This window comes from Coturnix japonica, chromosome 19, assembly GCF_054131305.1.
Source record: "Coturnix japonica strain WE chromosome 19, WE-NBRP24, whole genome shotgun sequence".
In the NCBI taxonomy this organism is placed as follows: domain Eukaryota; kingdom Metazoa; phylum Chordata; class Aves; order Galliformes; family Phasianidae; genus Coturnix; species Coturnix japonica.
Window position 1 is genome coordinate 471,294 of NC_140681.1, and position 22,057 is coordinate 493,350.

A 22,057-nucleotide genomic window follows, 5' to 3' on the forward strand; every position below is an offset into this window, starting at 1 on the left:
TAAATCTAACCCAGCAAGGATGGATTTTTTTTGGCATCTTCCTCCATTATCTGGAGTTAAAGGTGTTCCCAACCACCCGGAAGCTCTAAGATTGCTCTCCTAAAAATACATTTAATCTATTCCTTGTACTTTGTATCATGCAAATATAGCTCCTTTTGATAATGCCTTGGTTCTCATGCACTTGTCACATTTCAATTATTTTATCCATGCTCTAAGCACAAGTTTCCACTCAGCTCCTGCTGCATTTTAATGTGATATCTGGATGTTTCCCAGTCTGAACATCCCCACCTCCAGTGCCACCCCAGAGGTCTGGTCCCAACTTCTTCTAGGCTTTTGATGGAGAGCAGCCAGACTGCTCATTAGCCTGTTATGAAGCTGCTCATCAGTCCCACTCCCAAGCTCCCTATTACTCCAGTGGTATAGCTGCAGTAATTGGGCTGCATATTTTTCAGGCCTGGATTAGCATTGCTTCAGCCAACTGCTAATGGCCCATCCTGCGGCATATCCCACCGAGTCTCCCTCGTGCCAATGTCGTTGTGTTTCTGTCTCTGGTTTCAGGTGTATCCATTGCACAAAGGAGAGAGTTTTGGCAAAGAGCTCCGTAGTTTTCTGTAGCACTGCCTGGACTGGGAAGAGGTGGGGATGTGTTCAGGGTCAGGGCAGGGAATGGGTCTGCCTCTTTGGGGCCATGCCCACTGCCCTTTGGGGCAGAGACTTTCCCTGACCCCCACCTGACCCTCCCCTCTGTGCCTTTCTCTGGTCATTTCTCCCTCTTTACAGACTGACCACAACTTGCTCCTTGCTGGTGTGGTAAGGAAGATGGATGAGCTGCAATGGGATCCAGCACTGCAGGCCTGTGAGTTCAGGTGTGCAGTGGGGTGCCGTGAATGTGCAGGACACCTTTGTTCCAGCCAGCTTTTGTTGTGAATGAAAAACCCATCTTCCACAGCTGATTAAAAAGTTAAGTGGAAGAGCCCAGAAGCCCAACTCCGGGAATACGCAGAGTGTGCTGAAAAGAATATTCATGAGTACTTCATTTTCTTCAGACATTCAGCTCTAAGACTTACAAGTGAATGTAGCCAAGTACTGAACAGGGTGCTGAGGAGGAGAAGCAAAAGCTTTGTGCTCCCTGAGCTCAGGTGGGTTGCAGGGTCACCAATTCTGAGCCACTGGAAATTAAATTCTAAAACCTATCAAGCCAAAGAAAGATTCCTTGCAGGGTTGCTGGAAAGCTTGTTACAAGCAAAGATCAGAGCAGTGGAGTTTGCCATCTCCCCTCCAACTGCACTAACAACAGGCCAGAAAGGAAGGAAATAACTTCCAGCTCCTATTCCATCATGTTTTCTTTTATTACTTTGAATACCATCAGGGCTTCCAGCCTTGGATTCAGCATGTGAGCTGCTCAGGGCTGCTCAAGTTTGCTTTCAGCAATGGCCCAAGCAGAAGGCTCAAACCTGCCTTCAGAGATGTCCCCATGATAGCAAACAGTGCAGTAAGAAAAAAGAACAAACCAGCAACTGAGTGGGATGGACCTGAGCAAAGTTATGTCTAACACCCACTGAGCAAAATGGACTTTGGTATTTAATAGGAAATATGCTGATTGCACTTGAAGTTTTGGGAAATATGTGGGGAAACTGATTTTGCTGAGCTGACCCTGCTGAAGGCAGGTAAGTAAGGACATAATAAATGTAGCAGAGGTAATTTCCATGAATATTTGATCAAAGATACCTGTGTTTCCCAGCCCATTCTTTGCTTCTGTGCAGGGGATGTTAAAGTACGGACAGTTCAGAAGGCAGCATGCAAGGATAAGGAGATACCTATGGAGAGAAATCATGTCAAGGAACAAGTGCTGCCACTGATGGCATGGCACAAAGCCACCATAGGTCTGAATGGCCCTAGCAAACTGCTGTCGTGCTGTCCCTTCATAGCACTACTGATTCAGACCACATCAACAGCTCAGGCATTTTGAGCCTGCACATAATCTAACAAGTCCTTATGGGATGCAGCCTATTCTGCGTGGCTTCATATGGATGTTGAGAGCCCGCTGCTTTTTCTATGCCCTGTTCTCCTTGGTACTGTTCTGGACCACTGTGCTATCTCTATAAGCACATCTGTTTTGCAGCTAGGAAAAGAGACAGTTGGCTGCTATGGGCTGCCTGCTTCTCACATGCCACAGCAGCACATGTACTCACAGAAAGCAACTGCTCTGCAGCTCTAAGCCTACAGTGGTTTTGTGCTGGAGGGGATCAAACAGAGACAATACTGGGACACAGCAGTCTTAGGCCCATGTCCTGGGAGATGGCTTTGCACCCAGAATCCCCACACAGGTTAAAGACCATCAGTGAGAGAGTAAAGCAACACCTTCTAGTTTGCCTTCATAGGGAAGTGTACGTAGAGGGAAGGAAGGGACAAATCTGCGCAGGAGAGAGAGGCACGTTCCTCTGGCAGATTGCTCTTAACAAAAGGGAGGGACTGGAAGCAGGTGAAAAGCAAAGGATTGATGGTCGGAGTCCAGAGGAGACTGACAAAGCAGGTTGATAAATGTAACCCATCAGAGAATCAGGGGCATATGAATGAAGGATGTAAAAGCGTGTTGTCTAAAATTCAGCTGTTGAGAACACAACCGCAGCTCTCTGCCTCTCTCGCACTGTTTTCTCACCTGCTCTGTTTCCCAGTTTGCTCAGTGCAGAAGGGAAAGCAGCTTTCTTGCCAGATGTTTCATATATCCCCCAGAAGTCCCTTTTTAGGCTCTCTTGAAGGAATGATATGGAATTTATTGTTGCTGTTGTTGTTCTGTTTGTTTCTGTTCTTCTATGAAGGGCACTCACCAGGAAAGAGACCCTGAGTCCAAAGTAGTCTTCAGTAATGACACACAAAGAACATGTTTCAACCTAGAAAGTCAGGTGTAACTTGAAAGGAAGATTTGCTTTTGAAACTGTAGTTAATCTTGCTAGCCTTATTCTGGTTTATTATTTTTGCATCCTTATTAGATGCAGCCTCAGCCATTAGGAACCTTAGGTATTTATTGCTACCAAACAGGAGCACAAAGGTTCTTGCCTGGGACTCTGGCAGTGCTGCTGCCTGCTGAGGCTAGTGCCCACATTCAGCTCAGTGCTCAGTAGCTGGCAGTGAGTGTGGGATGGGAGTGCTATTAGTGATTAATTCATGCCTGTGCTCTGCCTTGCCATTCCTTTATGCTGCACCCTGTGTGAGCTTCAAGGTACACCTGTTCAGGAAGACTCTTTTCCAAGGAGAGATTTTAGTATCTCCCTTGTCTCAGTGCACTACTGGGTAGGGAAAGATGATGACTCCTTATTCAGGGGTGCCCTCTCTGTGCACACCTGCAGGCTGAGCATCTCAGCCCTGCTGTATGGATCAGACAGGTGAGCTTACTCAAAACCATTGATTTAATTGGAGATCAATACTCTGAAAATGGAACTATCAGTTTCTGCAAAGTGTGACATCCAGTGGCATTTAAGGTACAGCTAAGTAGAATTGCTTGTATCACATTGTGCAGAATACTAACAGGAATTGATTTCACCCTGCTAAGGCCCGTGTTCATTTATTCAATAGGAGAGAGCTTTCTTTTTGGTGGCTGTTCCTGATTTTGAATGCTTTGCCTAATCCCACGTTTGAAGCAAATGAGAGAGAATCAGCAGACCCTGTGTAAACTCCAGCCAACAGTGCAGGGACAAGAAGGATTCAGCTTCAAAGACTGTTAGCAGCCAAAGTCCAAAGCAACTTCTGCATTCGCTCACTCTCTGCCAGCTCAGTGCTCTCACTGAAGGCTGCTCCAGCCATACAGAGCAGGAGGATATCTTTATTTTATGAGTGCATCGCAGGGCAATGTACAGGGACAGAACCTGCTCTACATGAGGGTGGGTCTGGCGGGGACTGCTGACCTCTCAAGGCTTACCTGTGTGAGGTGACATAGTGGCACTTCACATTTCTGGAGGCTGCAGGAACAGCCTGACAATGAAAACCTACATTAAATCCATCTGAGAAAGAGGCTTGGACAATCCAAGGAGGTGAAAAAATGACTGCAAATGAGGGAAGCCACCACTGTATTTTAATACATACCACGTGCTTCGCAAATGAGCAACCCATTCCCAGTGACTTGGGTCAGAGGAGTAAGGCTGAGATATGAATTTTTGCTGTCCCATCTCCACACAGTCCCAGACTGGATCAGCAAGTGTTTGAGCCTGCAGATCATCTACCAAGCACTGCTTGGGGCATATCAAAGAATTTTGCAGGATGCATCTGTGTTACCACCTTAAAACCTCATCCATTACCCTCTGAGGCTAGGATAGATGCAGCCACATACTTCAGTCAGCAGCATACAACACTGCCCTCGGTATTTCCTGCACTACAGTCTGTCTGACAGCCCTTATGTAGCCCAAGAACTAACTGAGCCCAGGATGCCAATCTCCCATCTTGTTAAGCAGCTGGTGCATTCAGAGAGGCACCCAGAGCAAGTTAGATGTGCAGGAACAGAACCAGAAAGTCTAACTCTGCTCACAGAGCACTGTTTGCAAGCACTAAGCATGGCTAATCACAGGCAGGGGGAGAAGATGACTGTGTCACACAGCATCCTCTCTACCTCATTTAAGGGTGATTTGTGCATCCTTTTATTTTGTTCTGAGAATATTCATTATAGGAGGAAGAGGAGCAGGTGGTGACGATCTGGTTTGACAAATGTTGCAATCCAGATGGGACTCATTTCTTCCTTCACTAGAGTTTGTTTCCCATGTCCTATCTGTCGCATTGGGTCCCTTTGTCCTCATATGCTGTCTGGGCTCTGGGTCCCATCGTCACAGAGCAGATGTAGTCACAGCTCTGTCTCATTCTGCTGGGACTGCCCAATTCCCACATTAGGCACTTGTCCTTATCTGTGATTATGTACACATCTTCCTCCTTTATTGTCACAGGAGAAGAAAACACAGCTCATCTTTTGCATCCCCTGGGGTTGGAGCATCACTCCATTCACCCTCGCAAATCCTGGAGCTACTCCATTAGCTGGGTTAATTCCAGCCTACCCAAATCCAGAGGGGCCCCGAGTGGGCTGGGAATGTTCCTCTGCTGCCAACAGTCAGAAAGAAAGGAAGGGAAGCAGCATCTCCATCAATTCCATCCCTAACGCAATGTGTGGCAGTATTCTGCAATAATCTTGCTCAGAGTATTTCCCACAGGCTGTGGTGTGAGCTGCTGCACTGATTCAGCTGCTGTCAAGAATTTCCATTGCTCAACTCTGCAAGAGGAGAGAGACATTAATGTCAGTGCTTAAAAATTCATACTCAGATTCACTGCTTTAGCCTGCCAGGGATTTTAAGGCCAAAATGGACCATTATGGTTATCTGGCTTGATCTTCCTGATAACCCAGACAAGTAGAGCTCACACCAGGATCTCTACATCAAAGCCATTGACTGGCAGCAGGGCTGCATTGGAAAAGGAGAGGGACCTCAGCTTACAGGCTCTGTACCCATCTCTCATGATTTAACCACTGCTGCTGCCCAAGTGTGAACTTTATCTAGAATACATCTACCTTTTACCTACAGCCGAATTCCTGTTATTTACAGTGTATCTTCTACTAAATTACATCATTTCCAGCTTTAGGAAGAAAAAAAAATGAACCTGCTGTTTTAGCAGTTATGGATCATAACTGCTTGTCAAGAAAGGAAATTAAAATCTGTCATTTCACCTGACAACAGATGAGTTAGATGTTACGGGTCTCCAGAGCTGAGTGCAAGGACACTAGTACATAAAGCAGCATGGAAACCATGGGAGCAATGTTGTTGTGGTTCCCATGAAGATAGTGATTGATACAGGTGTGATCCAATGGAAGAAAAATGATTGATATGTTTATGATGTGAAGTTCAGTTTCAACTACTTGGACTCAGCCTTAAATGCATTAAGCCTTATTTCAACTTAGAGGGGGCGCAGCTCAGCTCACTGCATGTGGAGGCTCAGGGCTCTGACATTAGAGGAGGTTCAGCTCTGAGCTGACAGAGCCCATCCCAGAGAGAAATGGGTCAGGCCCTACAGCACCGCACTGTTTCTGCAACAAAGTCTGGGAACATGTGGCAGCGTTTTCCTTCTGAATGGGATGTCAGGGCAAAAAGAATTAAATCAGGTTGGATATTAGGAGGAAGCTTTTCACCCAGAGGGTGGTGACACACTGGAACAGGTTGCCCAAGGAGGCTGTGGATGCCCCATCCCTGCAGGCATTCAAGGCCAGGCTGGATGTGGCTCTGGGCAGCCTGGGCTGCTGGTTGGCAACCCTGCACATAGCAGGGGGTTGAAACCAGATGAGCATTGTGGTCCTTTTCAACTCAGGCAATTCTATGATTCTATGATTAAAAAAGAAAAATAAAAGCTACCTCCCCTGCCCCCCTCCCCCCCCCCCCAGTCCCCCCTCCATATTTAACAGTTTGGGTTCAAAAACAGCACCCAGAAAGGGTTAAATGCCCTTTTAATTCCCCATTGTTGTGCTCCCTGAGCCACTAATCAATGCGCAGTTGCCAGATGACCTTCGGAGCTTTTTGCAACAGCCGTTTAGGAATTCCTGATTCATTATCTTCTCCATGAAGCAGCTCCTGCTGCAACACCAACACACTCACAAAGGTTAGTCAACTAATGAGATTTCCTCATAAAACCTGTGAGCAGGGGGGAGGAGGGAGTTGAGTTATTTAAGTGGGTAAATGGCTGCAAACAAAAGAAGGCATTTTCTTTGGAGCAGTTCCTTAATTTAGGTATTTTTTTTCCCGAGAAAAATAATATATATGTTCAGTCTCCTTTAAGGATGGCATATCTATGACAGGGTTTCTTTTTAAATGCTATTTTGTTTAATAAATCATGCAAATTGCAGCATGTAAACTAGAGCATTACAGACAGGCTGGTAAATAATTAACAGTCTGTTTGCATGAAGGGGGAGAAAACACCCAATTCAGCACATTAGGCAGGAAGATGAGTGTTTATCCTTATGAGAGGGAAATGGCCAGGTCCTAAAATACCCATAGGGGCGATTGGTGTAAGGAGGGAAGTGGTTTGTGCTGCTCTGAGATGGGGAGTGGAAGGCAGGGTTTAGCGAGCTGCAGCAGCTCAACTTGTAGGTTCTCTGCATTGAAGTTTTGCAGTGGGTAGATGGACGTGTTAAGCCCAGCATCCCTAACAATGGATGTGGCTTTTGTTCAGGGCATATTCTACTGACTTCAGATGATCGTTTTTGCAGGGACGCTGCCTTCAGAAAGCAAATCTTTAGAGCAATCTGTGTAGGAAAAGCTCTTCAAAGCATCTGTTGATATGTCAGAATCCACTCAGGCCATCCGCAGGCTTTAATTTCAGGCAGGGTGAGTTCTGCTGTTGTTGGGTGTAGCGTTCAGCCAGCTCGTGCTAAAGCCAAAGCCAGTACAGCTTTGTGATGCTGGAGCTTGTTCTCTCCCCCTGAAGCTCGGCATCTTTGAACCTACTGTAAAAGCAGCCTCTTATCTGGGTGCTAAAAGCGACTGAGCAGGGAGTTAGAGAGACTGGAGGGGAAAAAAAAAACACCTCCTCTCCTTTGCAGGGCTTTCTGCATAAATGCCTCTAGACACACTAAAGTGAAATACGCCAGCCAAAGGTGCTACCTTTGCGGTTAAATTGCCATGGTGTGATTTATTTGCCAGAATCAGAAGGTGCTTTCAAGCCACTTTACTTACGGTAATATCTCAGTGAAAATAATAAAATTACCAAGAAGCAAAACACATTAGAAAGAACAACTTGCTGCTTCCTCAAAGTTCCTGGCTGCCCCAGCCCTCCCTGGCCAACCACCCCTGTTGGTTGTTTCTGTAATGCATGTGCAAGTTATTTGCCCTGATTGGAAGCTGGATATGTGGCAACAAAATGCTGTATTATGCCTGTAAAATGGGTTGTCCTTAGGAAAAAAATATAGCACTTGCATGGCCAGCAAAGCAGCTTTGGTCTAACAGAGCTATTGTCATGGCAAAGCTTTGCGTTTCTGTACTGCCAAATAACTCAGGGTTTAACGGCAGCATCTAAACATTGATTAGCCTGTGGCTAATTACGGAACAGCTCGGTAGGTCAGTGTTACTAGCTGTGCCTGTGGAGGACAGAAATAGGATAGGGAGGTGATCTGGGGATAGAGCAAACATCTGACAGCGCTTCCACCTGCTGCGCCCAGTGTGCAATCCCTCTCCTCTGCTTTGCACACCTCCAGCTCCCTGCGGTGGCACCTGCATGGAGATGAGGTGGCATAGCAGATGCCAGGCTGTGCATGGGCTGATAGAGGTGGAGAGATGGGGCTGGTGCAGTCTGTGTCCCCTTTGCCTCAGTCTAACACATCCTGAGCATCCTTTGCACAGTTTTGCTGTAGAGTCCCATTCTTGGGCAGTGTTGCAGTGTCAAAGCCTGTGGCCAGGCTGTGTAAATACCCTGATCTGCTGCTCTGTGCTGTTTTGTACAGTGTTGTGCTTCTTCTCTCTCCTTCCACCTGCTCTTCCAAGGGGACCACAGTCCTGCTAGTGAGATCCGTCTGTTGCTATGGAAATCTTTGTCACAAATGAAGACTTCATAGCAAGGCGGTGGTATTAAACCCAGACGTTTACATATGCCTCTGGCTCTGGGGAGGGGGGGGATTGGGTCTCTCACTAGGAGCAATGCAGCTGATTTCCCATTTCTCTCAGGTTGGTGCTGCCATGGAAAGCCAGGGCTGTGGGAGGACCGGGAAGCCTCCCCAGCTTTGCTCCTGGAGCTCCCTGCTGGCATTTGGGGCAGCAAGCAGTCCTGCAGCACTGATGCCTTTGCCTCAGAAGTGCAGTGGAGCAGCAATGTTGGCAGCTGATGGAGTGAAAATGGGGAAGAGCATAGGAAATAGATACACAGGGTGGGCAGATGCTGAGCCCAAGCTTGCTACAGGGGCATGCAACCCCCTGAATATCAGAGAGGGGAAGTAAACTTCCCCTGGGAAGGGGGATAGGGGTAATAGGAGTAATCCAAACATGCCATCTTTGTGTAGCATCCCTACGGGCACTGCTAAGTTTAGCTGCATCGCTTCCAAGAACTGCTCATCTAAATCCCAGGGCCTGGCTTTGAAAATCTCAGCACATCCCCTATACTGCAAAATCAAAGCTTCTTCCCTGCTGAACGCACCTTTGATCAGAACTGTGAGAAATATTTGCAACCATGTGAAACTTGAATGATTTGGGGTTTCATTACACACTTGAAACTCAGACCATTTTCATCAAAGGCATTGCTAAAGTTCACCAACCTTCTAACAGAACCTTTGATGCTTTATGGCGTGCATTTTGTGTGCAGCTCGCAGGTTTGCTAGACTTTCTTTAAGTGAAACTAGCTGAAAGTGCCTTTGACTGCGTTTTTGACAACCTGGAGTCATAGAATACAGCCAGCCAAATTTTGTTGCAATTACAGCTGCTGCATGCTGTAATCCCTACATGAAGAGTAGTTCTGATGGAAACAAATATGGAGGGGTTGGGGTTGTGCCTGGGGGAGGAGGTGGCAGAGAACACCAGAGAACTCCTGTGCCCTCCAGGTTGTTCAGTCCACCGTCTGGCGTTGATACAGGTGTGATCCAATGCAAGGTCTGGCATTTCCAGGTGCCCAGAAGTCTGGTACTTGTTGGTGCTGATGAGTCCCCTGTTCTAGCTCAGGCTGTGGAGCTGCACTCATCCTCTCACTGGAGCACTTAGCAAGTTCTTAGCGTCTGGTAACACGGGGCTGTGGGGTCCATCCTGTCCTTGTCCCAGCCCTGAGACCCCAGCTTCCCTACCTGGCACCATTAGAAAAACCAACTCAGAGCAGCTGGAGTCTCTGCTACAGGTTTCCATTTTAGCTTTTTCCTTTCTGCATCTAACTTTCCTATGGAGGGGCTAGAGCTTGTTTCAGGTTTCTTTTTTGTCCAAAGGCACAAACCTGAACAGAGTTGTTGCTCCTCTCTTCTGGCTTGGAAGAGAGCTGGGAGGTGTTTGCATATGGGGATGAAAACTTGCTTTAATTAATCGGAATAAGAGACTTTTAAAATCATGCATGTGACTGCAATACAGCAAACTGTGGTACTGTGCTGCTGTATTGAGTGCCCCAAATACTGCCAGAAGTGTCCATGCAGCACCACGTGCATTCTGTAATAGTCAACTTCTATGCTGTGCAGTGTGACTACAAGATTTCCTTATCTGCTACAGGTAAATTACCAATACTTTGTTGTAATTAGGTGTGTGCTTAGCTTGAATTGAAGCACTGTGCTTTGAAATGCATCATTTTGTTTTAAGCATGACCTGAAAACACATCTTCTGGGTACTGATAGTGTTGGAGGACATGGCTTGCTCCCATCTCCACCTCTTTCTCTACCCCTTCAGTCACCTCATCTCACACAAGGAAGGTCTTGTCTGTGTTGAAGCTGCAGTGAACTATAGCACAGCTCACAGCACTTATCTGTGGTTAAGAGTAGAGCTGGAAATGAAGCCTGGGGAAGCATGGAAGCAGGGTGGCTCATGAAGCAGGGACATGCAGGATGGGCTCCCCACAATGCTCTCTGCCCCATGGGGGCATAGGGCAGACCCACAGCTGTGACAGAGATATGCAGAGCCCTTCAGACACATCACGGGCCTCTTGGATCTCCTACACCAGCACAGAGACCACTGCAGCAGTGGCAGTTATTGCATTTCAGAGCGAGCTGAAAAACATGCACCTGCTTGGAGTGCTCACATCTCCAATGGTCTTAGAGTGCTCAGACCCTGTTGCTAAGACCTTCTTCCTTGGCCGTGTCTGAGCGCATTGAAGCAGGCAGCCCAATCGCCCAGGGCTGGCGGTGCTGCCTCTAATGAGGGCATCAGGGACACGACCTCCCTGTTGCTGCTGCTAATGTACAAAGCAGACGGAAGCAAACCTGATTTGCATCAGCTGAACTGAAGTGACGTGAGAGCGAGGCAAAGTCATGTGTCCTCATTAGGAAGCTCAACAGATAGGGATGAAAGTCATAAGGGACAGCAAACTCCACAGGGCTTGTTTAGTTAACATGGTTAATGCCAGCTCCTCCATCTCTGTGCATATCTTTCTCCCCCACTGCAAGAACGCTTTTCTGCTTTATGCCTTTTCCTCATTTAATACATCAGAAGGAAGTCTACACAGATTTACTCCATCTAATCCTCTTTGACTGCTTCTCCTGGGCACTGCATATGTGCTATGAGTGACCACCTCACTGCCTAATGGCCAAATAGAACAGCTAAGAGGTGAGGGCCAGATGCAGGCTATGTCTTACACCAAAGCAAAATAAAGCCTGAATTGGAGTCTGTGTTAGGTTGCATTTTTATGTGCAGAACTGAGAGTCAGATTGGGATAAACTGCTCTGCAAACTCAGGAACAGGGAAAAATGGAAGCAGCAAATGGAAAAGTAGGATGAGGGCCAGTTATTGTGAACTGAGCTGATCTGAAGCAGTGAGATGAAGGATGGCTTTGGTATTACCTATGGGTCACTCTGTGCACACTGATATGAGTGAAGAAGGGTTGTCCAAGCAAGGCTAGAGATGTGACAGCAATATGGGCTTCTCATCATGTCAAGGAACACTACAAAGATAGTGAAAGAGTACAGGATGTTGTCTAGCATCCCAAATTACAAGTTTAGTATGGATTCTGGGTTGTATCCCCTGCAGAAGCCCTTTCTGTCACTTAGTGTGGATGCTGAGCTAGTAAGACCAAAGGTAGGAAGGGACTGGCTGCCTGAACTGCAGCTCTGCTCTGGCACTACCCAAAGATACAAGTTGGCCAAGCGAGGGTTGTGGAAATGAGAGAGTTCAGCTGAGAAGCCATAGAGAAAGGGAAAAGGTCCAGTGTGCAAGAGGGAGCTACTGCTACCAGTGATGATCCCAAGACATATAGGGTACCAGAAAGAGTGCTAAAACGGGTCAGATTCATGGGGCAGTGGAAAGGGACGGTGAAGCATCCTTTGTCCTCCACTCAGACAGCAACAAATAATGACACATGTGACAGTTCAGGGCCAGGCCACTCCACACACACAGCTTAGAGCTGTACCAGCTTTTGTGTGGGTGTGTGCATAACGTGCGTCCAGATCAGCTGTGATGTGTGTATGGTTGCTAACGCGTGTGTGCAAACCATATGGCATGTGAGAGCAAGTCAGCACATGCTTTGTCAAGAGGACAGTCAGAGAAAGCAGTTCTCCCCTCCCGGTGTGAACAATTTGTGCCCTCCCTTATGCCCAGAGGAGAGAGATTCAGAAGAAGCTGAGAGCAAAGCAGCAGGTCCACTGGGAAATGAGTGCCTGTCAGACTTGGAGATTAAATGAAAGCATGACAAATCTGGATCGTTCCTGCCAAAACCAACTTTGATTACTTTATAATTCAACATGTGTTACCAGCTCCTATTATTAGAAAGCCAAACTTCCTCCACTGTGGGAAGAGGCTGAGATGGAGCTTTCTAGCCTTGTATAAGTTAATTACCGTACACATGTTAAAAGCTGCATCTGTCTTAGTCAATCTAGTTGATTATTGCAGCACTTTATTTTTAGTTATCAAGGTGAAGGATGACACTAATGTAAGTGGAGAGCTTCCTGCACATCTTGCTCGACTAAGTGCTCTCCAAAATCAGCTGCATGAGATCTGGTGGGACCTTCTACCCCTGGAGATGCTCCAAGTAAAACCTCTGACGGGCTACAGGAAAAGTTTGTGTGATGTGCTTTGACTACAGAGCTGCAATCACGCAATCACAGATGGAAAGACTGAGACCTGGCTATTAAAACTGGCCATGAAAACACTGAGGTGGTTGATTCTTTGTGAAAGTCCGGTGGCAAAAAGCTGTGATCAGTTGTCTCCATGTTATTCTGCAGGGATGAGAAGTGTGATCTTACAGGTCTGGCATAAAGATCAGTTCCTTGAATGCTTCTGTCTTAACTGGAGGTCAACTCTTGAGATACTTTGAGGAGCCAGCAGCTGGGTTTTCAAGCAAAATGCAGACAAATTAGACTAAAAGGGAGGTTTGGGAGGGGAATTAGTGTCCCTTGGGGCACTATCACCATACAACATTTGCTTTGTTCCTTTCACCCCTCTATTTAGAGTCTGCCTGGAGCCCATGCAGTGGGTGCCTCTGGGATGGCTACCTGTGGGCAGCAGAGCTGTGATGTCCAACTCCCACTGGCTGAGGGAACGTGTTCATTACAAATTAATGGTGGTGTGATGGAGAGGACTATTATTCAGAGCAGATGATCTTCAAAAGGTCACAGCTGCTGTATTTACTCCCAGGAGGTCTGTGAAACCACTGTGGTATGAGCGATGGAGAACACCACATCCCACTCACTGGCTCTGGCAGCCCACGTAGGGCTCTGCTCACTTCACCTCACCCAGCTCTGCCTGCCCCTCCAGCCTTTGGGAAGTGTTATCCTTCCTGTGCCCCATAGATCTGCCATCCCACATTGCAGGTTCCCACTGGTGCCGTAGCCACGCAGCTCACCAGCCATCCTGGGAGCTGGGCATGCAGCTGCTGTTGGCACAGCAGGGAATTAGACTTGACTTTACTGTTCCTGTAAGCCGGGAGGAGTGACTGACATGGTGAAAATGTTTCTGCTCAGCATGAGTCTTTGTAGTGCTGCAGCCCGGGGATCAAGTGTTCAAATGCACACCCCAGGGGAGCCTACTCCCATCTGAGCCAGAGCATCAGTAGTGAATCCTCACCTGCAGTGGGATGCTGGTCCGCCTCCTCTGCCCCCCACGCAGCAGAGCGGTGCCAGGTGAAAGCAGATGAAAGATCGCTCCTCATTTGGTAACAAATAACTTCCAATCCCATCCAAGGGACTTTCAAGTTAGCTGCACTCTTTGCTCCTTTCATGTCTTCTTTGTTTGGCGGGCGCTCTAATGCAGGCTCCAAATAAGCATCTGTACCCCTAAGACTCGAACAAATAGGGAAAGGATGATAATATCTGAGGATTTACAGGAAAGGTTAAAAAGGAGTCAGGCTATAGAGACTGCTGAATACTGGTTTGCTTGACTGATGTTACAAAGGCAAAAGACAGCAAAACCCTTGGAAAATGCCTCTGAGCAGTGATTGCTTTCTCAGAAATCTTTGCAATTAGGCATGAAACGATTCCTCACAAGCTTCTAAGATGCACTAAAGATGTTATGAAATAAATAAGGAAGACAGGATAGTTTGTGATCCGCTCCCTGCCCCATCTCCCTCATCCTTCGAAGTCCTTATTTGGACAGTGTAAGCAGTTGGCCACAGGAAGTTTTTCACTCAGAGGGTGGTGACGCACTGGAACAGGTTGCCCAAGGAGGCTGTGGATGCCCCATCCCTGCAGGCATTCAAGGCCAGGCTGGATGTGGCTCTGGGCAGCCTGGTCTGTTGGTTGACAGCCCTGCACACAGCAGGGGGTTGAAACCAGATGGCCATTGTGGTGGTCAGCATTTCCTTGCTTCTCTGGAGCTTTGGTGTGGCAGTGGTACAGGAGCTGCTTCCCCATGGGCTGTCCTGAGAGCTGAGCCCCCTTAGCCTGGCTCTGCTCCCAGCCAGCTCTGGTGTGTGTGGGGCAGGGGTGGCCTCTATCCCTAGGATGGTGGGAGGCTGCCTGATGGCCAGGCACATCATTTCCCTCTGCAAGCCCACATGGTCAAGCCAGAACTCTGAATAGCCTGATTTGTTGACAAAGAGAATGAGTGCTATAATTGTACAACACAGCTGTAAACCAAATTATTGAACCTACTGAAGCACCATAAAACCAATAAACTATAAATCAATATTGTCTCCAAATCCCAGGTAGAGAATCAGGCTGGGCACAGCCCTGCTTGTTACACAAAGTGGGGGGCAGCCCTCTTGGTGCTGTGGAGCCCAGACTCCACTCTGAGGTCACTCTTATGACTTTCTTTTCTTCCTCCTTTCCCAGACCAAGTATCAAGGTGCTCCTGGGCTGCTGTTAGCCTTTGCTTGGTTTATCTCATAGGAGGATGCACAGCTTCCCACCCCTTGCTACTGGCGCCTGCAGTGGAAGGCTTTGCTGAATGTGGAGATCTCCAGTACTAACAGTGAGTGTCAGCAGAACTGGCACATCACCTGCAGTTGTGCTGTTAGAGACTGATCACCATGCAGCTCCTGCTCTATCAAGGTAGATGAAAGCAAGCAGGGCCCTTGGATTCCTTTCACAGTTTAGCCCTGTTCCTTTGCTGTGGCTCTGCTTTTCTTGAAGTCTAGGGTAGGTAACTGAGCCACTTCCACAAGGTCTATCTTCTTTTATAAAGCCACCATCTCTGGTGACAAGGAGGTCTCTCCATGCCATCCATCCCTTTGTCTGGGCTGGGAAGCCTCCAAATGACAGAGGCTCAGCCCTGCACAGAGCATTCTGTTATTGCTTCTGCCTTCAGGTGCTGGTGTGAATGCCCAAGCCAAGAGATGAGACGGGGCATAGCAGCATCTACCAGCTGGGCCCTCCTGCTTCTGCCAGGCAATACCCCCAGATGTATCTGCTGCATATCTGGGGAAGAATCCCACAGTCTGTACTGCAGTAGTTCAATTCCACACCAAGAGCTGCTCTGAGCAATGACCAAGCGAATCCCTATTGAAATGGCGCAGAACATGGAGTCCTTATGTGGGGTTCTCACACTCACAAACAAACTCACCAAGGTTGCAATGTTACTAGAGGAAAACTAAAGTCTCTTTCTGAAGTTTGCTGCTAAGGAGGATTGTTTGGTACCGAAGGAGATGTGTAGGTTTCCTGCTCTGACATTTGCTTTCATATCTCATTTGAACTGTGGATATTGTCGAGCATTTCTTTTGTAAATGCATGGATTAATTGGCTGTAGGACGTGATGTGTGTCCTGAGAAAAACACTTTGTGCTTTCTGATGCTGCCTTTAATGTACAGCCTTTGGCAGGAAGTTTTCAGGAACGTTCTGGTGACTCATCCTATGGTTTGAGCCTGTGGCCCCATTTACCTGCATGGGAAATCAAATCCTCCTGCTAGTGTATGAGTGGCGTTTGGTGAACCAGTTTCTTTGAAGGGAAATCTCATCCTTATAGAAGAGATTCAGTCTTTAGGGCAGGCCTTAGTAACCCACACAAGGCACAGCCTTCTTTAAAGACAGTGGTGATTCTCCCCCATCCTGCTGAGGAAAGGGTGGAGGTGGCACTGGTGTTTGCAGGGCATCAGGGAGGATGAAGGAGCAGCAAGGACAGACCACAGCCCCCACCCCCTGCACTGCTTGGAGGGGGAGATAGATGGCAAATAGGAGGGAGGTGTTTTTAGTTTGCTTTTGGTTCTCACTGCTCGAGCCTGTTAGCAGTAGGCGACAAATTACATGAATCCCCTGTGCTGAGTCTGTTTCACCCGTGACAGTAATTGGTGAGCCATCTCCCTGTCCTTATCTCAACCCATGAGGTTTTTTTCATTGTTTTTCTCCCTGCTTTGTAGAGGAAGGGCAGTGAGAGAGCGGCGCGGAGGTGCTGAGCTGCCTGTCAGTGTGAAGCCATGTCAGCCTGCGATTCAGGCATCCCAGCATCACCAGGAAGGGACAGCTTCAGCATGAGTGGCTCTGGGAGGCTTGGCAGCAGGTTAGGTCACCATTCAAAGGGTGACACCTGTAAAAAAAATAATGACAAGCTCAAGTCAGAAACAACAGAATCTACTGGGATACCCCAAAACCTCAGCATTTGCAGATCCTTCCACGCTCTGAGCACTCAACGTGAATTAAAGGTTTCAATACAGCTCCTGGTAGAAAAAGCACTCTCATCAGCACTGGCACTAATTGGCTCCCTTGTTAGCAGCCTCAGAACTCAGGCAAGGAGCAAGGTGCCACTCTACCCAAATCTCTGCAAGGCCCAGCAGCTGTGCGATGGCTGGAGGCAGAGAGGTGTGTCCTGGCATCCTAACCCAATTGTTAGACTTCACTTTCCAGGCCTGCCAATTTAACATGAAGTTCTCTTAAAATTTTTTTGTTTGCGATGGAAATGTCACCCTGACGGATTAATTGAGCTATAAGGTATGCAAAGTAATGTGAAACAAAGAACACGGTTGCGTTAGCTGGTGTTAACGCTGCAAATAGGTACAGCTGCCTGCAGTGATGGCTGTCTTGAATGCTAAAGGACCACAGTCCTGGGTGAGCCAAATGAGGCATTTTAATGGGGAAAAAACATCATTCTCGGCTCACCTACAGGTGAAGGAAGGAGAAACATCTGGGAAGTGGTTCTGTGGCGAGCGCTGTGGTTCATCTATCAATATTAATAATAACACATAAAACTGTGACTTGCATATTATCTCCCAATGAACAGAAGACAGAGACTGAGTTCCATGTAATTTAATTTCAATTAGTGCATCGGAGCTTTTTAAAGAATGGACTATATATTCTTCTACAGTAACTCACAGACTATTAAACACAATGCAGAAAAAATTATTATGTAAATGAGAATTATCTTATTGGCTTTAGTATCTTTCTCTCTCTTCCTTCCCCAGGTAATTGGGTAGGTAGATGTTGGGGAAAAAAAACAGATGATGGGAACTGTGAATAATGAAATCTCTGCAGCTCTTTTCCCTTCCATGCAGAAGCCCACAATATATGTGTGTGTCAGTTTAATTTAATTTGCTGTTAATTAGCTTAAATAGTATCCTTACCTTCCTTTGCTTTTGCTGCGTTTCTGTCCAGGCTCTCATTAGGCAGTGTGATGAAGCAGGTGCTTGTTCCAAATACGTAAGTGGCTATTTACATTACAAAGCTATTCCTAGCACTGCTTGTAGAGGAAACTGAAGTCTTGTCCACAGATGCAGCTGACGGGAGAAGGGAAGCAGCACCTTGTTTTCACACCCTTAATCCCCAGAACATTAATTCCCAGTACTACTAAGACCAGAATTTAAAGTAGAAAGAACAGAAGCATCCAGCAAATGAGCAGGTGTGTGGCTTTCTCCACAGCAAGGTGGACAGCAGACCAAATGAGGTCCTGGAGGATGTAGACATTCAGTTCCCATCCATTTCCAATGTGTGTAAAGGATTAACACTTAGACAGGGATATGAAGATCCCCCCTTAATGAATGTCTTTCAGAAAGGAAAATACCCATTATTTAATCCAGATGAACAAAGGGAACGTAACATTTAAGGTTGATGTTATTGGTGTGGAGGGGCAAACTGTGGGCAAAATGGGAAGAGAAAAAAGTGACGGGAAAGGCAGCAAGGAGGGAAAGGGACACAGAGAAAAAATCCTGAGTAGGGCAGTGTGATTTCATATATTGATATGGAAAAGTTATAAATAGAAACAAATGCATAGTTGTGGAGCTAATGAGGCCCGTGTTTACAGGAGAGCAGCATGATTCGTTAAGAATGGGAGAAAGCAACTGCTCTGAGTGGAAGGAAATGCTGTGAAGGGACTGAGAGAACAGAGGAGGTGCTTTGGGTGCAAGTGTGCTCAAGGAAGAGAAGTGCAGCAGCTCTCAGCCTTTGTGCCATGTGCCCCTGAAAGGGCAGTGTGGAGCAGTGCAATGGTATGAGTAGCTCAGGGAGAGGAAAGATGCCTCTCAGCTCTTTTGTTCCAAGCAATGCAGAACCCACGGGAAACAAATGTGTCTTCACTCTCTTGTTTTCAGTTCAGCAGCCTTTGCAGCTTCTTGATTTTGTTGAGTATAGGGAGGAATGTCTAAAGGCCAGCAGGTATATGGTTCTGTCCCCAGCTGCCCCTGGTGTGGGGTGAGCTGCAGTGCTGTAAGATCAAAGCTTTCCTCATCTGTCTCCAGGAGGATGCAGTTCTTTGGATGCCTCTATGACTTCAGCACTGACTAAAAAGGAAGGTGGTCAAATGGTGTGAAAAAATAAGCATAAAGGCAAATGTGTAGGGTAGTAAAAAAGAACGGCTGTGCCTCTCCTCCAATTGCCTTCCAGCTGAGCTGCCTGGAGCTTGCAAAGCACATTTTCCTGTTACACTGGGAAATCTTCTCTTTCTGCTGGCAAACTCTGGTGCAGCCTGAGAAAATAACTCAGCAGTAGCAGCTCATGGGAAGAGGGCTGAAGGTGTGTCAGCTGGTGAAATGGGCTCTCCATCCTCCTATGACCTGCCGTTAAAGGTGAGATCCCATGAGGCCCCATCCCTACAGATTAATGCCACTGTGCTCACAGCTCATGGCCAACTCAGCAGCATGATGTTGGTATTCACTGTGGTTTTGTAAAGGTTAAGTTGATCAGGGTTATTCATTTATGCTGCTGAGAGCAGCTGCCTCACCAGGTTTGCCTGCAGCACCAGGAATGTGCCTGTGTTGTTCCAAACCCCCCCCCCCCATCTGCAGCAAAAACATCTTCCAACACGAGGCACTGGGAGAGATGGCATGGTGACCTGCCTTGCCTGACTGCCTTATTCTGCCTTTCCTACCATTTATGTGCCCTGTGGGGTCTTGGTCATAGCATAGGCTGCTGGGGCCTACTGCTCTCTACCTAGCTTCTGCCTGCTTTCTGGCTCTACTCTACCAGTTTATGCCATTTCCAAGCAGCCCAGAAGGCCATTGCAGCAGATGTCTCTACAGTCAATTTAGCACGGGTTTGATCCTCCCCCTGGGACCACAGCATCAAGCTTCGCAGCTCATGCTAAACTCCTGCCTTGGCTGGAGCTCTGCAGGGGAGAAAAGACCAAGATTTGATCGCAGGAACTGCATTGACAAGCTGTAGGCAGGGTTTGGAGCACTCCAGACCCATCGCTCTCAGGCTTCTGCTTCCCCTCCTAATGCAAATACGCCCAGCCATCACACAGCAGTAGAGAGACTGTCTGGTTCCCCATGCATCTTACCCTGGATTTGCTGGGACCACTGGAGGGATGACTGCAAATCCTCAAGAAGAGAGCAGCAAACCATCCTGTCCTGCAGCACTTGCTACTGGGCATCTCTTGCAATAGCTGTGTCCAACGTAGCACAAAGTAGCTGTGATGTTTGAAGAAGCAAAACCTCACGTCTGCTTAGCAAAGTGTTGTCCCAGTCCATTAAGAGGCTTGGCCTTGCTATATACTACCACCATGGAAGGCTTTGTAGGGCAGATGGAGATTGAAGTCTCCCCAGTCTCTCCTAACTGCTCAGTTGTGAGGATAACCTGTAAAGAGTCCATTTGTTCAGGCTGCCCTATGATCTGATTTCACACTCCATGTTTAGCAGAGCGGCTCTTTCCCCTTGAGCAGCGTTATGCGCTTTGCAGTTACTTCTCTAAAACGACTTAGTTATACACTTGGTACGTGTTATTTTGAATTCTCTTGAAGATCAAGGACACTACAAAGCCAGCAAGATAAAATTAGCATCTGAGATGTAGCCCTTGCCTGGTGTAAGAAATGCAGATCAGCCTCACTTGCAGTGAACGCTGGAAGGTGAATTTCATTTATGTCTTCTTTTCAGTAGACCTAGTTCTGCCATCCCTGTTTGTTTTGAGTGTCACCACAGCCCATAAGCTGTCCCGGCAGCTTCTGCAAGGCTGCTTCCAAAGAGAGGTATCAGGCAGCATCACGGGTGTGGAGTTAAGACCTCAAACTGATGAGAAATCACTTTGTTTCAATCAGTTCTTATCTACTTGTGGTGTGCTCAACGGATGCTTCCAGGAGTCAAATGGGAGCAGTCAGGCTCTGGTCCATTTCTTTGCAGGTCTCAGAAGCCAGTGCTGTGCCCAGACTGAGACTGTAAATGGCTGTTGGAGGTGTGGGTCACCCCTTCTGATGCACCCCTTCTTATCTATCTGCATTCACTTGTGAAACGCTCCGCTGTCTGTTTGCAAACAAGCTGAAAATGGGGCAGGCCTTACAGTGTGACTTTGGTCCCATCAGTGCTCAGGGGTGCAGCATTACCTTCTCAATCCAGACCAGGAGGCAGCTGCAGGTTTACATACACACAGAGTCAAACCCTTCAGGCTCTGCAGTCTTCCTGTCCAGCAGGTCAGGTGTCAGAGCATTAACCCCAGAAGCAAAGGCTGTGTTTGAAACTGGTACATCCTAATCTTTTAACCACAGAGGGTCATCCAAGGTGACAGAGGGGCAGGGAGGTGAACAGACTGGAAGAAGAGCAGCAAAGCTCCTGGCAGGTGTGGATGGGCTTTCAGAGGGGACAGTCAGGATTAAGAGACCTACTTTCAAAGCTGTTCAATGGCTGCAGATGCTTGACTGGTCATCAAGAAGTTAAGGACCCTCATATTCCCCCTGAAGGAGATACATTTTCTTTCTCTTAGCAGATATTCTGGAACAGCTTCACATTTTTCCATGGTATTTGAGATGATTTACTGAGTAAGCCCTAAGTTGAATCATCGACTAGCATAAATGGGTGTCAGTCCCTTGATCTTCATTGATTCCTACCCATTTATGCCAACAAAGGATTATTCTTTCAAGAAAGTGGCTATGTATATCCAAGCTTTAAAGGCAAAGTTGTTTTAATTGGACTCATAGGTAATGTGTTTCGTATTTCTCAAGAGAATACTCAGTAGGATGCATTCAGATCCACTTGCAGAAAGTTACTGACATACTTAAAAGTAGGTGTTTCTAGGAACATTGCTGTCATTTCTGCTAGTGTATTTACAGCAAGCCAGCAAGAAGCAATGCAAAGGCAGTCAATCTGGAACCACTGGCACTGTCATTCATGCAATAACAACCAAGCAGGTCTCAGTAATATCATATGCAACTGCTTTCTGTGTTAATGAATGTAATATTGTGCATTGAACTACAGATGGACGCGTGCCATGAATTTCATACCTGATCCAGGCTTCAGTATATGGGCTTCTTTGTTTGTCCCATTACAGAAATAAGACTGCCAGGAAATTTTCAATCTGGGCCAACTTCTGCTGGCGAGTTGGATTCAGGCTGATGTCTCCCTGCTTTGCAGAATACACCGGAACACTTTGCCCTTGTTCAGAAATCCCCAGACCTTAATGCAGAGGAGATGTTCTGTTTGTAAAACAGTCCTGCTCTGCTGCTGCTCACAGGGCACTGAAATAATAAAATGAGGACCCAAAGGAGAGAACAGCATAAGCTGCCAAAAAATGAGAGCTCGCTGTCCCAGCACGACAGGGACTGGAAATACTGATGAAGTGATGATGCTGTGAGGATTTCTGCTGCTATAT

The 22,057-nt window shown here is 47.2% G+C and overlaps 1 protein-coding gene across 1 annotated transcript in view; it reads left to right on the top strand.

Annotated features, from left to right (window-relative positions):
• The first annotated feature begins 6,487 nt into the window (after nt 1-6,487).
• The window catches only part of LOC146757723 (RNA-binding protein Raly-like), a 114,300-nt gene continuing 98,730 nt past the window's right edge, over nt 6,488-22,057 (top strand). The window contains exon 1 of the mRNA XM_085519963.1: nt 6,488-6,621. The gene's annotated coding sequence lies outside the window, so the exon portion shown is untranslated. The remainder of the gene's footprint in view (nt 6,622-22,057) is intronic.